This window comes from Pteronotus mesoamericanus, unplaced genomic scaffold (assembly GCF_021234165.1).
Source record: "Pteronotus mesoamericanus isolate MK-2021 breed Mesoamerican mustached bat unplaced genomic scaffold, CSHL_Meso_final contig_657, whole genome shotgun sequence".
Classification (NCBI taxonomy): Eukaryota; Metazoa; Chordata; class Mammalia; order Chiroptera; family Mormoopidae; genus Pteronotus; species Pteronotus mesoamericanus.
In genome coordinates this window covers 2,412,719-2,429,760 of record NW_026555229.1, presented here as the reverse complement: position 1 = coordinate 2,429,760, position 17,042 = coordinate 2,412,719, and the positions used below count along the sequence as shown (strand labels likewise).

Below are 17,042 nucleotides of genomic sequence, written 5' to 3'. Positions count from 1 at the left end.
TTGAGCTTTGGTTACTGTTGGCAGATCAATGGGAGGGATTTACCTAGGCCAGTCAGCTGCAAGGATTGGCTGTGACCACTTACCATCAACCTCCATCCATGGAGGATCAGCTGTGCAGGGGCAGGGTGACGGTGCCCTGACATGGTCTGTAGCTGTCCACTGGGTACGCTGGCCCTGGGGTTTCCTAGGTGGTGCAGGCCAAGGTCAGCCCCTACCTGTGTTTTGCTGGGGCACCCTTCCTGAGCTATAAAGCAACCTGAGATGGCCACCACTTGTGCTGGGCTTGGAGATTCTGAGGCAAAGCCAAGCTGTGAATCTAAGCTGGCTGCTGCTAGGTCTCACTGAAGCCAGCTGTGGCTTATTTGATAGGATTTAGGAGCCAAGACCAGCCATTGTATAGAAAAGCAGCTTGGGTGGGCCCATAAGTTGGGGGGTGGGGAACAGAGCCTCTGGTGATCTCATAGGCAGATCAAACAGTGTTAGCCAGGTTGATAGAGTCTCAGATACAACACCAGCTTATAGGCTCTGTGGGAGGAGGGTTTAGCAAAGGCACAATGGCCTCTGCTCACTTTAAAGATAGACACTTCAGTTTCTCCCTGTATACCACTGGTCCCTGTCAAGCTGCTACCCCGGTACTGGAGTTCAAAGGGAGTGAGTTTGAGTAGGTGAGTCCCTGTGTGGGTTTTTTAAAAGGAACTGCTTGGGGCTCCAGAGGTTTCTTCCACTGACTCAATCCCCACTGGTTTTTGCAGCCATAAGTTGTGGGGACTTATCTTCCTGGCACAGGATTCCTGAGCTGGTGGCCCTGATGTGGGGTGCAACCTCATTCCCAAGATATCCCTCCTGAATTTTTAATTCATGTGGGTGTGGGACCTGCCCACACATCTGCACCTCTCCTACTGGTCTGGATGAATGTGGTTTCTTTACTTCCATAGTTGTCAGACTTCCACTCAGCTCAATTTCTGATGTTCCTGAGTGATGGCTGTTCTATATTTTAGCTGTAATTTTGATGTGGTTGTGCAAACAGGTGAACCATGTCTGCCTATGCCACCATCTTCCAACAGGCACTCTTTTACAAACCAACCAGTCAGAGACAGAAAAATACACCCAAGTGCCAACCAATCAACAATGCCAACCAAGTAACCATACATCTATAGATGATGTTAATCTACTTCTCTCTCTTAATACTGGATTGGCCAAAAAGTTAATTTGGTTTTTTCCATAAGATGACTCTAGTGAGCATTCAGTTGATTTTAACTTCATTCAAAATAATTTTGTCAGACTGTATTGTGACAGCTGTCATATCAGCATGCATTGAAAAAAAAAAGCTTATCAAAATTGGTGAGTTTTTGTGTGGCCATTTTAATATTACAGATCGAAGAAAATGTAAAGATTACATTTTCGGCATATTATGCTTTATGATTTCAAGAAAGGTAAAAATGCAACTGAAATGCAAAAAAAAAAAAAGATTTGTGCAGTGTATGGGGAAGATGCTACGACTGATCAAATGTGTAAAAAGTGGTTTGCAAAGTTTCACATTAGAGAGTTCTCCCTGGACAATTCTCCACAGTCAGGCAGACCAGCTGAAGTGGATAGCAATTCAGAGACACTGAGAACAATCATTGATGTTCTACTATGCAGGAGATAGCTGACATACTCAAAATACCCAAATCAATAAAGTTATTGGTGAAAATGAAAACCGTGTCTTTTTATTTTACAGAAAAAACTAAACGGACTTTTTGGCCAACCCTGTATTTTCCAATCCCTGAACTCCATACTCCTCAAAAACACTATGTAAGATTAACAATCTGGTCTGTTCAGGAAGACTGTGCTTGATCTCTAGATAACGAATGACACAGTCTCACCATCCTTTGACACCAAGCGAGGAAATAAATCAAAATAAAGACAAACATAGGTATGGAACACAGGATATTCAACACAAGTGAAGGAATATTGTTGAATGGTGATTCCAGGATGCTGACTGTGCACCAGAAGTAGAAAGCAACCAATCCAGATGGAAGCTATATGACATAAACAGGCATGTTGAAGGCTGTCATCCTCATGTTCTTGGCCATAGCACCATCTTTTTTAATTTGACATAACTACTAGAGGATGTGCTCTACTTAAGGAAAAGGGCAAATGAAGAATGAGGAAGGTAAGAGTTTCAACAACACTGGGAATCAAACCCAAAAGGAAAGTCAAGTCTAAGGATGACAACAAAGGGAAATTATCACAGGAAAAGACTGTGTGGCAGGCTGAGACAGCATGCCTATTAGAACAATGAAGGTCTCCAGAAAGGAAGTTTCCAAGAATTTTTTTAAAAAAGGGAAGAAAATTGGAACTGACAGATTACTTTGATCTTTTGTAAAACTGCACTAAAAGGTTACTATTTAAGATACTATCAGCAAACAAAATTTGCACAGGCATAATAAACACAACATTAACTGATTTAACTAAATATTATAATAAATTGGTAAATCAAAGATCAGCATTACACATATATTATTTTAAACTATAGATACATAAATGCTAGAAGAAACGGCTTAAAGAGCTGGTAATGGTTACCTTTAGAGAAGGGAGTAAAGAAAATGGGCAGGTGTGGGACAAGAAATATATTTTGTTGTATATCCTTTTTTTAACAATTTGACTTTATAAACTACATCTATTTTAAACTATATTGTCTATTGAAAAAATATAAATAATGATAATATGAACTTATAGTCTTAAAATATATTGCTCATCATTCAAAAATACCTAAACACATTTTCAATTGAAAGGGATAAAAAATCCTAGGAAAAAAGTTATCCTTTTTTGTTGGAAGACCTTCATATTTCTAATACTGAAAGAACATAAACATACAAAATACAGATGCTTTAAAAGTAAAAAAAAAAAAAAAAAAAAGCAATAATTACCAATTAAGTGGAGAGAATTGAGTAATTGTAATACTAGGAAGATTGTAGGTCCGACCTTACTTACAAATTCATTAATGATCAGGAGAGTGTAAGTAACACATTTAATTAAATTTACTCATTTATCTGTTTTGGGAAGTATGATTAACAGCAGTGAGAAAGAGTAGTAATATAAAAGCACAGAGACAAATTAAAAACACTGGCCCAAAACCACCAAACTGGAGAATGAATAAGGCTGGATAAACTTATAGGCCTAAAAACAACAAAGGGATATCAGAGGCTTACTTATCATCAATTTACTGCACAATGTTGCCATATGAAGTAATTTGGGCAAACAGTATTGTTAAATGAGGATATATACTCACACACATATAAACATGTGCACTTGTGTATGCATACATGTATACATACATGCATACACATACATAATTTTTTTTCCTAATGAGACTGATAATCCTAATTAAACAAGGATTCACAAAGGCATTACACCCTAAAAACAAGGTATTTTTGATGCAATTTGCTAAGGGTAGTTTTATTCTCAGTTTCAAAGAGTAGAGAAACTCTATCAAGGATTATCAATAATTAATTAAACTCTCCTAAACACAATTCTGCTATCTGCTCTATAGTCTTCATCAGATACCCTTGGATTATCCTCACTGTTCCTGTTCTTTATTCCCAGGCACTGACCATTCAAAAGAGTCTATGTTTCCCAACCTCTTCAGTAGGAAAGTGTGGCTCATTGTGTGACTAAGTTTCACCTATGGAATATAAGCAAAATGATATAGTATATAACTTTCAGGAAATACCCTTAAAGGGAAGGAGATGTGTTCTTCTCTTCCTCCTTTCTGCTGGGTGGAATGTGGATGAAATGGCTGGAGCTCCAGTAGCTATTTCAGACAATAAAGTGACTTTGGAAAAGAATAGAACCCATGTACAGTAGAGAAACAACATGAAACTATGACAGGCCATGCCAGGCCTGGAATACTTCTGGAATTCCTGACATTGAGAAAAATAAAATTCCATCATGTGTCAGTCTCTGTATTTGCTTGGAACCAAATCTAATCCATATTAATATAACCTCTATACTAACATACACTCCTTGTTCTTTTTCTTTCTCTAAACAATCTCCTGCTGCTCTTTTGCAGACTCCTTTCCTGCCACCCACTCCCTTACTATGAGTATTCCCCTTATATTTCATTCTTGGTCTTTTCTGCTCTTATATCACTAAGTTCTAGGCCAAACATTCTAAAACACTGTAACTCGGCATCTTCTACTTGAGCTCTAATTTTATCTCCAGCTGCCTACCATTCCACTTAACATGAGACATAATTACATAGGAATAAGTAGTTTTTAAAACAAAACAGATAAATAGACAAAATGATGGTGGTAGCAGTAACAGTAGTTTCTGGGATGGTAATTAATAGCTAATATTTACTGAGCTCCTAGTATTTCCCTTCTAAGTCTAAGAGCTCATCCTCACAGTAATCCTAAGAAGTAGGGAGTATTATCACTATCCCCAATATAAAAATGAAGCTGAGAACCAGACAAGTTCAATACTTGCTTAAGATACACAACTAATGTACTAGAGAGGTCATTCAAACTTAGGCTTTTCAGAACCCACTTCTTAACCAGAGTGCACTAGCACTTTATTCTAAAGATGCTATCACAGTTAACGACAGTTTAAGACTGTCCTCAGCAATCATGATAGTCATTTAGATATCCACCATGATAAGAAATTTTATGCCTCTGAAAATTAATTTTTAAACACTGCCAAATATCACTTAGAAAAAAGTATGGTAAATAAGATGAGCGATCAAGCAAGACAGTACTCTTTGGGGTACAAAGTATATGGCCATCAAGTAATGAGATTAGTTTTCTTACATGGCTCTACTGGTTCTGTTGAGTTCCAAAAGAGAAATTTCAGATTATTTATTTGCCAGAATAAATGCACAGACTCAAGAAAAAATTACTCAAAAAGGCAGGGCACTCATTTACACTACTAGTTATTTTTAAAGCAACAGTGTTTCAAACTACCACTCAAATTATCTAATATCTAAATCTTGGCAACTGAACTCATTATCTTTCTCTCTAGACCTATCTGAGATCCTTTCCCAGTGTCACCATCAATGACACCACAATGTACTTTATATGTCAGGCTCAAACTGAGGTATTCTGACTCTTCCAGCTCTTTTAATCCCATCCTTACTGTTCTTTCTCCACAAATACTACCATGGTTTCTATTGCCACATTATTTCGTGGCTGTCCTATTGAAATACTCTCCAACTGCTCCAGTCTCTCCCTACTTGAGGTTATCCCACAAAGCTACCAGGATAATCTTTCTCAAATACTATTTTCATTCTTTCTCAAATACTATTTTCATTCTTTCTCAAATACTATTTTCATCACATAACTTTCCACAGAATTACTGTCACCTACAGAATGGGATCTAAGTTATTCAGCCTAACCTTCAAAGCCTTCCACTAATTCTTTCTCCACATACATAAAGCTAATTTAAAAAATCGCATTTCTTTAGTACTCAGTATCAGTAAAAATCATCCCTTCTGTTTTCCAATACTGTTAACATTCCCTTTTGGTCTCCCTCAGTTCACATATTGTACTCCTTTTTGCTTCTAACTTCTCATCTCTCTATGTGGGATTTTCTTCTATCTTCTCCAGTTAAATTGGCATTCTATCTCTTCATTCAAGATCCTCCTCTTCCATGAAGCCTCAAATATGTGCGACATCACATAATACACATTGCTATATTTTGCATTCCTCAACAGAGAGATCCAATAGTAGAAATGAAAGAATTTCAAGATTGATCAGTCTAGAACTTACTTGGTTTATGAGTGATTTTCTAAGGATAGGGTTAACTTCCATCAGATTGTGGTGTCAAGCACCTTAGAAAGTTCATTTGTCAGCTGACACAATGGAAGCCCACAGAGATTCTGTAACTTGTCCAATTGTTTAGGTGGTTAAAATACAGCTATATTTACTAAATGCTCTAAATGATTATGTGTTGAATTTATGATACAAGTAGTAATAAGAAATACTTTAAAGTTGAAACTATATGACATTATGAAGTCAAAGATAAATTCCTCGTCTTTGAACTCAAGTGTCAGAAGCAAAGAAAAGTTTCAGGCTACTCAGGGAAACGAACAAGCACAATACAAAAAAAGAAACACTACTGCAAAAAGAGAAAGAACAGCAATGTCACATTAACATCGGTGGCAAAAACCAAGAGCCACATGGCTCCCCAGGCTTGTCAATTTGAGTACTTAATACATCATGGGTTCTCACACTGAAAGGGTCAAGAGGTCTAAAAAGTCACTGGAAATTCTGAATGTATTGAAAGATGATCATACTGGGTTTGAGATTTTTGGGATGGCTGAAGAGAGTTACTGATCATAAAACAAATCAAGACTCTTTCTTTTATTTCTGGGTCTCTAAAATGAAAACGCAAAATGAAAACGTGAAATGAAAGCACAGAAGTTCTAGTAAGATTCATATGATAACAAAGTTTAGAACTTATTAAATAGGCCCATAAATTCATTTTTTCCTAACACTAGGTTATTAATTTCTGTCTAAAATCTCTTATCCAGAACTCTTGGGGACAAACAGGCTACAGAATTGGATTTGTTTTTCAGACTTTAGAAAGATTAATAGGGTACCTAATCCATGTTACAAAATAGTCCGACCAGGGTCTGGGGCACTGCTATGCAATTAAACATGTGAATATTTCTGTGGGGAAAAAAGTATGAATCACTGTATTACATACAATAGAGATTACAGTCTTATATTAGTGCATATTGGGCTTTGCTGCCAACTAAGTTTGCCAAACCTTCTTAAAAACTTTCCATTTTCACAACAGCTTAAATTTAAGAAGCATGGATAAGAAATTACGGGCCTCAAACTGGTTACATCTGAGAGGTGAAATTATAGGTGGATTTTCTTTCCTGATTCCCAAACTTTCCTACATTATTGTATTATTTACATGTATTAGATTATTTACAAAATAAGTTGAGTTTTAAAAGGGGATGGGACAGAGCCAGGTATAGAAATTGACCAACTTGCAAACTGGGTTAAAAAGAGAATTAAGCCCTGGCTGGTGTGGCTCAGTGGATTGGTCGCCTGCCTGCAAATCAAAAGGTCACTGGTTTGATTACTGGTCAGGGCACTTGCCTGCCTGGGTCATGGCCTAGGTCCCCACTTGGGGGCGTGCGAGAGGCAACTGATAGATGTTTCTCTCACACATCAATGTTTCTCTCTCTCCCTTCTTTTTCCCTCTCTAAAAATAAGTAAAAAAAAAAAAAAAAATTTAAAAAAGAAAAGTTAAAAAGAGAAATAAGATCATTTTCAGAGCCCAAGTCACGAAAAAAATTTAAAATAGCTTTGAGTTAAAAGTTTTTACAAATACAATGTTTTTAAACTAAATTAACTAATAAAAACACCATTAACGTTATTAACATTAAATAGGATATTTATTCACTGACATTCTAAAAGTGATACTGGTAGCCAAAGAACATACTGCATTTTGCTGTGTATAATGTGAACTTTTTTGCCCAAATTTTTAATGGAAAAATAAGAATGTGCATTATACATAGGTAGTACTAATTCTGTATCTATATGTGTTTTTAATTATTTTATTAATGCTTATGTGTTAAAAGTGTAACTGTAGAAGGCAATAATGACATCTGTATGCAAAATAATACCCTGGAATACAATAATCGATTTTGTTTCTAAATATAAATAAAAAATTGAATTAAAAAATTGAGATTTTTTTTCCTGAAAATTTGGCCCAAATATGTGGCTGCACATTATACAGGAGTGCATGATACAAAGCAAAATACCAATGCATGCATGACCCATGGAAATGGACAATTTACTGGGATTGCCTTGGGTGGGGAAGGTTGGGTGAAGGTGGGTGAGGGAGCAGGAAGCAGACACAACTGTAATAGCATAAACAATAAAGTACAATTTTAAAAAGTGATACTATTTTATTAACTTATTTTTTAATTTACTATTTCTCAGTTCAGTAACAGCGTTTGATAGACCATCTCTTTCCCAAAGATGGCGCCTATTCCCTCCATGATGTTTGTTTTACAATGTGACTGACACTTCCATGAGAGGTTGGTTCAGTGTAACCACTGCTCTCCTTGAATGTGGCAAGCTTATGTCACTACATGACTTCCAAGGCTAAGTCACAAAAGGCAACACAGCTTTCACTTGGTTCTCCTGGGATGCTTATTTACTCTTAGAAAACAGAAGCAGCCAACATGCTGTGAAGAAGTTCAAATCAGTCAGTGTGGAGAAATGGTATGTAGGTGTTCTAGGGGATGGCCAACATCAACTATGAAACACATAAGTGAAGACACCTCCAGATTCTAACTCCCAACCCAGTCAGGATCAGTTTTCATGCCTTTCCAGACAAGTCCTCTCCACACCTCCCAATCTGAATTCTGACAGAATCCCTAGCATAATGAAATAGTTGCTTTACATCACTAAGTTTCAGAATGGCTTTCTACACTACAAAAGCTAACCAGAAAAAGCACCCTTTCCTAGTTCAGGGACTTCGCATTAAACACACACGTGCACCCTAAAATTAAGCTTTTCTTGACTTTAAGGAAAAAAAATGAGAAATTGAGCAGACCTGTTTAAATAAGACAGTTTCTAACTAGATTCTAACTAGTTTCAACGATTCACCTCAAACATATTTGGAGTACCTACAATACAGGGTGGGGAAAAGCAGGGTTACAGTTATGAATACACAAAACTTATCATTTATTAATTATTGTATTATTTTCCGTATGAACTATAGATCTACTTTTGTCCCACCCTCTGTGTGTAAAACACTTTTCTACATGTTTAAGACACATTAATCTAATTTACAGAGGAGCAAAGTAAAAATAGATATACAAATAGTTTATTCAAGTACCTGAGTGCCAAAATAGAAATGTAAAAATTAACAACCACAAACGGTTAATTTATAAAATCATTTGGACTTACAAATAGAGCTTTTTGATTCCTTTAGAAAAGTAGAAGGGTTTTAGCAAATGCCTAGAAAAAAAGATTGGAAAAAAAACCTGAAAAAAATGTAGGTCTGGTTATGTGTTTATATTGTGGTTATGAATGATTTTTGTTTTTCTCTGTTGTTGTTCTTACAAAAGTTTCCTGTATTTTCCAAGTTGTCTACAATAAGCATGTATTAATTTTTTGAAGAAAGTATTTCCAAATAAGGAAATAATAGTTTTATTTCACTTTTTAAAATGTGTTTACAGTTTGAAAGGAGTCAGTCAGTAGTTAACAGCTCTGTAACGGATAAGCTGGCTCGGTGTTTGCAAAATAAATTTAGTATTTAAGGAAAAATTTTTGTGTAATTAAAAACCACATAAACATACTTAATTTACTATTAATATCTGCTTTCCTTCCCTTTCCTGGCAAATTACAAGTATTTACAAGTTCTCCTCAAATAGATAAAAAGTAACTCAATAAACTCTCCATCTCTCTTGCTCACGCCCTCCTGGCTGTCCCCTCTCATTGTCTCTTGTCTCCCTCTCCAATTTGACTGTCATTTTCAAGTCAGCCCTTCCCTCTACATCTCTGATTACTCCTTTCTAACTCTTAACTGCCTTCTGTCTGATGTCACTCGCTCTCTCTAACTGACCCTCCCTCTCTCCCTATTGTATGTTGTTTTCTTTCTGTCTTACCAACTGTCACCCACCCCTTTTCCAAGACATTCTTGTTAATTTTTCTCACTATTCTTTATAAATAAGCAGGGTTTGTATTCTTATCCCTATTTTACAGATGCTATGGGAACACAAACAGGACTACTTGCACAAATTTAAGAGGTTAGGAAAGGATTTAAATCCAAGTGCTTCTTTCTTTCTGTGAAACACTTCTGGAATTCCATGGCAAAGAACCTTTACTATCGTCATGGAATTCCATGACAAAGAACCTAAAAGAAACTGTCCAACTGCAAGCCAATAGTAATACTAAACATATTCTTTTCTAAGGGGCAAATCACATATTAAGCACCACCATACGTCTTTTGTCCATATTTTTGCCTCTGCATCCAAGTTAAACGGTTTTGAACAATTAGTCACTTGACTATTCCAGAAAACCGTATCATCATACTCACAGGTTAGCCTGAGTTATTTGGGAACCTTACTAGACACCAGAACCTGCTGTTTCCAACAATGCTTCTCTATTTTTATCCCTAGTCAGAAACAAGCCATGTTTGACATTTTAAAAAAGATACAAAAGGGACAACAGGAATTTATAAAACTGAAGAGCGATTTTGAAAAATGGAAAACTATACAGAAGGCTAGCAAGAGACAATGAAAAATACATGCCATGGACTGGGAGCAACGGGTCCATGTTTTGTTGAAAGAGAGGAAAATCTTCTCCAAATTCAATCTTACTGCTGCTAAGCAACACCCTGTAACTTCTCTTCTATCTAAAGCTCTGATAACTGGAATTTCTCTGTAATTCAATAAGCTCTTTGGAGTTACCCCAGCTTCATCCATCCTGCTGGGCATATTTATGAAGAACTGTTTTCCCTACTAATAGCACATTTTGTGGTGGGGGTGGCATTAGGAGTAGGGTTCTCTTTCAAGACATGAGTATGCCATTTCTGCTCACTTCTATGGGTGGGAAGTCTGAAACAAATACAGTTCAACAACTAAAAGAAATGTCTAAATTAGAGTTCAGGTGAGTGGTCATCAAAATAATCCTATAATAACATGATGTTATTTTATACATGATGTGAGGGCTAGCCTTATATTTATACAATTTTATAATTAAAAATTTATACTTTCAGCACTAGTTCATTTACTACTATTAAGTATAATGAGTGTGTGCCTGCCAAGTCAACAATATAGAAGTCTTATTCATTCTGGTGAGATATTTTGGGAATAGTTTGCTTACAGAGCTAATGAGGACAGGGTCACAGATTCAAACATGTTGGCCAATTAGCTTTGCTGTGTTTCAGGGTTCCATGGTCACAATCAATAACCTTAACCTTGGATGAAAAAAAGTACACTGATCACATGAAGCAGTGGAGGAATGAATATAGATGTATTGCCAAAACCCATGATTATCAGAAAAATATAATAACAATTGGAAACAGTAATAATACCACCACCATCTATCTTTTACTAAGCCTGGCTAGGATATACTGAGTTCAATCTAATCTCTTTAGTCATGCAGGTTGGTATTATCTCTATTTTACAGATCATGAGAAAATGAACTCAGAATGATTATATGAGCCAAAGTCATAAAATCTGGTCAATACCATACTGTCTCTCCAGAGCATGACTTAGGGACAAAGGACAATCAACAAAATATTCTTATTCAGAACTATTCAAAACAGTCATCACTAAACCAAGCCTTCGTTTTGCACACTTAGCTGCTATAGCTGAGAATGAATCTACCTTCCAAAAACTTCTTTTATGTAAAAAAATCAAGGAACAAAAATATTTACAACATAAAAGAATAAAAAACACACTACAGCACACAATGTAGATTTTAACAAAAGTGATTACTGTTACAGTTCTGTATATAAACCTGTATTGAAAAAAATTCATGACTAATGGTAAGAATGAAACTGACAAAGCAGTCAGGGTAATACCACATCAAAATAAGGGAGTAAAAGAAACATTTCCTAAACATCTGAGTGCCAACTTCTTGCAGTCAACAAGTTGAAGGAATTTAAACATTTCATTTCTTAACCCAAACACTCTGCTTTGACCAATAAGTCAACCTTCTGTATTAGGCTTTCTCCTAGGTATCATTCAACTCTCACTCCTTGCAGATACACACAAACCAATGCCACTATCAGCATCAGTCACTAAGAGTTTCCACCTGCAAAAACTTAGGTCACCCCTGAATGGATAAAAAAACCAGATCATTATATATGCTGCCTATATGTAATTCACTTCAGATCAAAAAACACACAAACAAAGTAAAGGGATGGAAAAAGATATTTCATGAAAATGGAAAGAGTATCAACAAAAAAGCTGGGACAGAAATACTTTTATCAGACAAAACAGACTTTGAAACAAAGGCTATTACAAGAGACAAAGAAGGATCTGGGAATTCCAATTCTGGTTGCTTATCTGAACAAAACTTTAATTTGGAAAGATATATGCACCTCTATGTTTACTGCAGAATTATTTACAACAACCATGATATGGAAGCAACCTAGGTAATTCAATAGATGAATGGATAAAGAAATAGATACACACACAGGAATATAATTCAACCATGAAAAAGATCGAAATCTTGCCATTTGCAACAACATGGACAGACCTACATGGTATTATGCTAAGTGAAGTAAGTCAGAGAAAGACAAATACCGTATTATCTCACTTATATGTGGAATCTAAAAAACTAAACAAATGAACAAAGGACTCACAGATACAGAAAAACTGATCAAGTTGCCAGGGAGGTGGCAGCATGGGCAAAGAGGTACAAACTTGTAAGTAAGTCACAGGGAAGTAAAGTACAGCAGAGAGAATACAGTTAATAATATCACAGTAACTTTATAAGGTGACAGATGGTAACTGGACTTTTCATGGTGATCATTTTGTAAGGTATATAATTGTCAAATCACTATATTGTACGTGTATACCAACTAATATATTATAATGTTTAGAGTTTTACATTTAAAAAAAAAAGAGGACTTCTGGCCGAGATGAAGGCGTAGGTAGATACGCTTTGCCTCCTCGCACAACCAAAAGAAAGACAACAACAAATTTAAAAACAAAAAATAACCAGAACTCCCAGAAAATCGGAATGTATGGAAGTCCGACAACCAAGAAGGTAAAGAAGAAACATTCATCCAGATTGGTGGGAGGGGCAGAGAAAGGTAGTAGGGACAGAGAGGATTGGCAGCAAGGCGGAGGCTGGAGGACCTGCACAGCAGTGGCTGGCGGGCCGGTGGTCCCCTATTTCTGTGAGGATAAACCAGGAGGAGCAGATGGGGAGTGAGACAGACTGTCCAATTCAAGGTTCCAATGCAGGAAAAGAAAGCCTCAAAACTTCTGACAGTAAAAACCTGTGGTGGTTGCGACGGCAGGAGAAACTCCCAGACTCAGGAAAGTCCACTGGAGAGACCCACGGGATCCCAGAACGTACACAAACCCATCCGCCTGGGAATCAGCACTAGAAGGGCCCAATTTGCTTGTGGGTAACGGGGGAAGCGACTAAAAGCCGACATCACAATGCAGCCATCTGGGCTGCTCCACCCTGGTAAATACCTAAGGCTCTTCCAACATAACAGGTGTGCTGAGACAAAGAAATGTTGCCCAATTGAAAGAACACATCAAAGCTCCAAAAATAGAACTAAGGGATGAACACACAGCTAACCTATCAGATGCACAGTTCAAAACACAGGTAATCTGGATGCTCACTGAATTGGTTGAGTATGGTCATAAAATGGAGGAAGAAGTAAAGGCTATGCAAAGTGAAAGAAAAACATACAGGGAACCAACAGTAAAGGGAAGGAAACCAGGACTCAAATCAATGACTGGAAGCAGAAGAAAGAGATGAACATTCAACCAGAACAGAATGAAGAAACGAGAATTCAAAAAAATGAGGAGAGGATTAGGAACCCCTGGGACAACTTTAAACGTTCCAACATCCAAATCAAAGGGGTGCCAGAAGGAGAACGGGAAGGACAAGAAATTGAAAACTTATTTGAAAATATAATGAAGGAGAACTTCCCCAATCTGGCCAAGGAAATAGACTTCCAGCAGATCTAGGAAGCTCAGAGAGCCCCAAAGAAACTGGACCCAAGGAAGCACACATTAAGGTACATCATAATTACATTACCCAAAATTAAAGATAAGGAGAGAATCTTAAAAGTAGCAAGAGAAAAGGAGCCGGGTTACCTACAAAGGAGTTCCCAAAAGACTAATTTCTCAAAAGAAACCTTGTAGGCAAGAAGGGGCTGGCAAGAAGTATGCAAAGTCATGAAACACAAGGACCTACACCCAAGAGTACTATCATTTAGAAAGGAAGGGCAGATAAAGTGCTTCCCAGATAAGGTAAAGTTCATCATCACCAAGCCCTTGTTAAATGAAATGTTAAAGGGATTTAACTAAGGAAAAGAATAAGCTAAACAACTATGAACAGTAAACTGACAACAAACTCACAACAACCAAAAACTGAACCTTAAAAAAAAAAAAAAAAAAAAAAAAAGGAAAACTAAGCAAACAACTAGAACAGGAACAGAATCACAGAAATGGAGATCAGAAGGGAGGGAGAGGGGGAAGACTGGGGGGAAAGGTGCAGAGAATAAGCAGCAGGTACAAAATAGGCAGGGGGAGGTTAAAAATAGTGTAGGAAATGGAGAAGCCAAAGAACTTACATGTAGGATCCATGGATATGAACTAAGGGGGCGGGGAAGGGGGGAATGTGGAGGGGAGGGGCAGTGCAGGGTGGGAGGGAATAAAGGCAAGGAAAAAAAAGGGACAACTGTATAGCATAATCAATAAAATATATATTAAAAAATAAAATATAATAAATAATAAAGGAGGTCACCCAAGTCTTCGGGACCCTACTCAAAAGGCTGAACTTTGAGTAAAATAGTCTAGCTTAAAAAATAAAAAGAGGGCAGTGTGGGAAGGACAAAAAATTGTTCTATAAAATTCTGTCCTAGTCAACCAATAGTCAATATCTAAAGTCATAAACATAGATGATTGTTCGGCTACAAGGTACAATGTGCAGACAGAAAACTGCCTTCCTACTACAGGTTATAAATGAAATGTCACATCTTAACAATCTTTTCACAATAGCATTCTGGAAACCTCTACAACTCAAAAGCAGCATAACATAACCTTTACATAAAATGCAATTGCTTAAAAAAAAAAACAAACCCTGCAATCTGAGAACCTGGTTACAGTATTTTAAGTTTCTGGGTTAACTATCCTCATTTTAGAAATAAAAAAATGGAATCTCAAGCAAACAGTTTACCTAAATTTTTTTTATCATCATCAGCAAATATATAGTAACAGAAAAAAGTAAAAACTCAGTTCTCGAACTTATTTTGTTCCAGAAGGCTGTTTGAGAAGTGATTTGTTGGAAAACTCAATCTCCTTATTACCCGAGAGAGACGCTGTGATAGATCACACAGGTATCAGTATGAAAGGGTTGTCCATTCCAGAACCATGTTTTGTTTGACAACCCAGACATTTTTTTCATGAACAGCTTAGTCAAGAACTGATTTGTTCGAAATGGGAGACATTTGAGAACTGAGGTATGACTGTAATGAGTACTTACTCCAAGCACTAAGCTGTTTATATTCATATCTCATTTCATCTTTATAGACACCTTGTGAGGTAAATGCTATTATCTCAATTTTAGAGATGAGTAAACAGTCTTAGAAATCAAGTAATTTGCCAAAAGTCATAAACTGTACGTCACAGCACCAGGATTTGAACTCAAATTTGTTCAATTTTGTACATCCAACTAACTCACTGCACTGTCAACCTCTCTGTTTTCAACCAATGATTTCAGAATAAATACAAGTTAAGATTACCTAACTAATACTGTGTAGTGTCTGTGTTGCGGGGAGGAAAGTGTCTAAATTCTGGTGGACCTTAAAATCTTGATGAAATTCAAAACTGACTCCACAGGTGATAGGCAGTGCCCTGACAGCACCTCTTCACCAGGAACAGGGCCTAAGAACATTTGTACGGCCCATGTTCTTCTCTAACGACACTTTCCCCCGTTCATTAACTCAAGTTACCTTCATAAAGATCATGACCACACTCAAGTTCCTAAAGACGTGGATGTGACTTTAACCCTGACTTGACTCAGAAGGATGAGCTTATATTTGAAACATGCTTTCTCACATGTATCGCTCACGCCGAAGCCCACAACCCTGCAAGGCAGACAGGCCAAAGGCCATTTTGCCCATTTTTCATATAGGGTAGCCGACGCTGCGGTAAAGGAAGTACGAAAGACCTGAGGTCCAGCAAGTGGAAGACCTGAGACATTTCGCCCCAAGACATCAGACTCCAAATCCTGGAGTCTTCCCTTATTCTACTCTGAGAGGCGGCTTTACTGATAAGGACACTTTAATAATCGGACGACGGGTTTCCCGAGGACTTCCGAAGAAAACCAGGAAGTATATTCTCCCGCATGGACTGCTCACTCCCAGCCCATTGCCCGCAGGCTCCCGGGCAGCAGAGCGGACTCACTCCAAAGACTCGCGGCCCGGAAATCGCCCGCAGGCCCGGGGTCGTCTCGAGGCAGCCTCTGCGGCTCACGGCCCCGTACCCCTGAGTCGCCACGGACCCGCTCAGTACCTGTTGAAACCCAAGGAAGGAATGTCCCTCCCCAGAGAGTATTTTGGGCGAGGGCGCTTAGTAGGCACGATGCCCCGGGCAGAGCAAACAGGCCCCTATGGGACACCACCCGCGCCCCTCCTCAGCGCAAACCCCTCAGGGCTGGAAGGACAGGAGCTTCCCAGTAACCTCCGCCCCAGGCGGGGGCCCGCCCCGCGCGTCACGTGAGGAAAAAAAAATACCGGTAACAAACAAACAAACAAAAAGAGAACTCCTGTCTCAGGTGTGAGCGGAGAAGTGAACTCCACGAGCACGACCTTGGGGCGCGGAAACGGTAAACAGGGACGGAGGGACAAGAACGCAGCTTGCTAGTTACCGGGGGCGCCGCCACTCTCCGCTTCCGCCGCCTGCTCGAAGATCTTGCTATTTACTCTTCCGCTCGCGCCGACCCGGCGCACTACAGGCCTCCACTCCGCCCCCCGCCAGCGCCGAGGGGCCTTCTGGGAGCTGTAGTCCTGGGCCGCGCTGGCTGCCTCCTGGTCACGTGGGGGGAGGAGCGAGCAAAACGAAGTAGTAGGGAAGGTGTTTACGCTCCTGGGCCTGCCAGACCCTTCCTCCCTTCACCTCAACTGCAAAGGTACTCAGATCCTTCACATCCCACCCAATCATACCATCCCTCTTCTTCACAGCCAAGTTTCTTGAAAAAGGTAGTCCAAACTCGCTATCTCCACTTTCCTCCTTCCTGCTCTGCGCTGCAGTTTCTGCCGCCACAGAAAATGCCCTTGTTGCCAGATTCGTGGGAGGTAGTTTCACGTCTTCTAACTTAAGCGTTAATCGCCAT

General features: G+C 38.5%; 1 protein-coding gene across 3 annotated transcripts in view; it reads right to left on the bottom strand.

Annotated features, from left to right (window-relative positions):
• The window catches only part of R3HCC1L (R3H domain and coiled-coil containing 1 like), an 85,703-nt gene extending 69,011 nt beyond the window's left edge, over positions 1-16,692 (bottom strand). For all 3 annotated transcript variants that reach the window (XM_054581326.1, XM_054581327.1, XM_054581328.1), the window contains exon 1: positions 16,578-16,692. The gene's annotated coding sequence lies outside the window, so the exon portion shown is untranslated. The remainder of the gene's footprint in view (positions 1-16,577) is intronic.
• Positions 16,693-17,042: the final 350 nt, after the last annotated feature.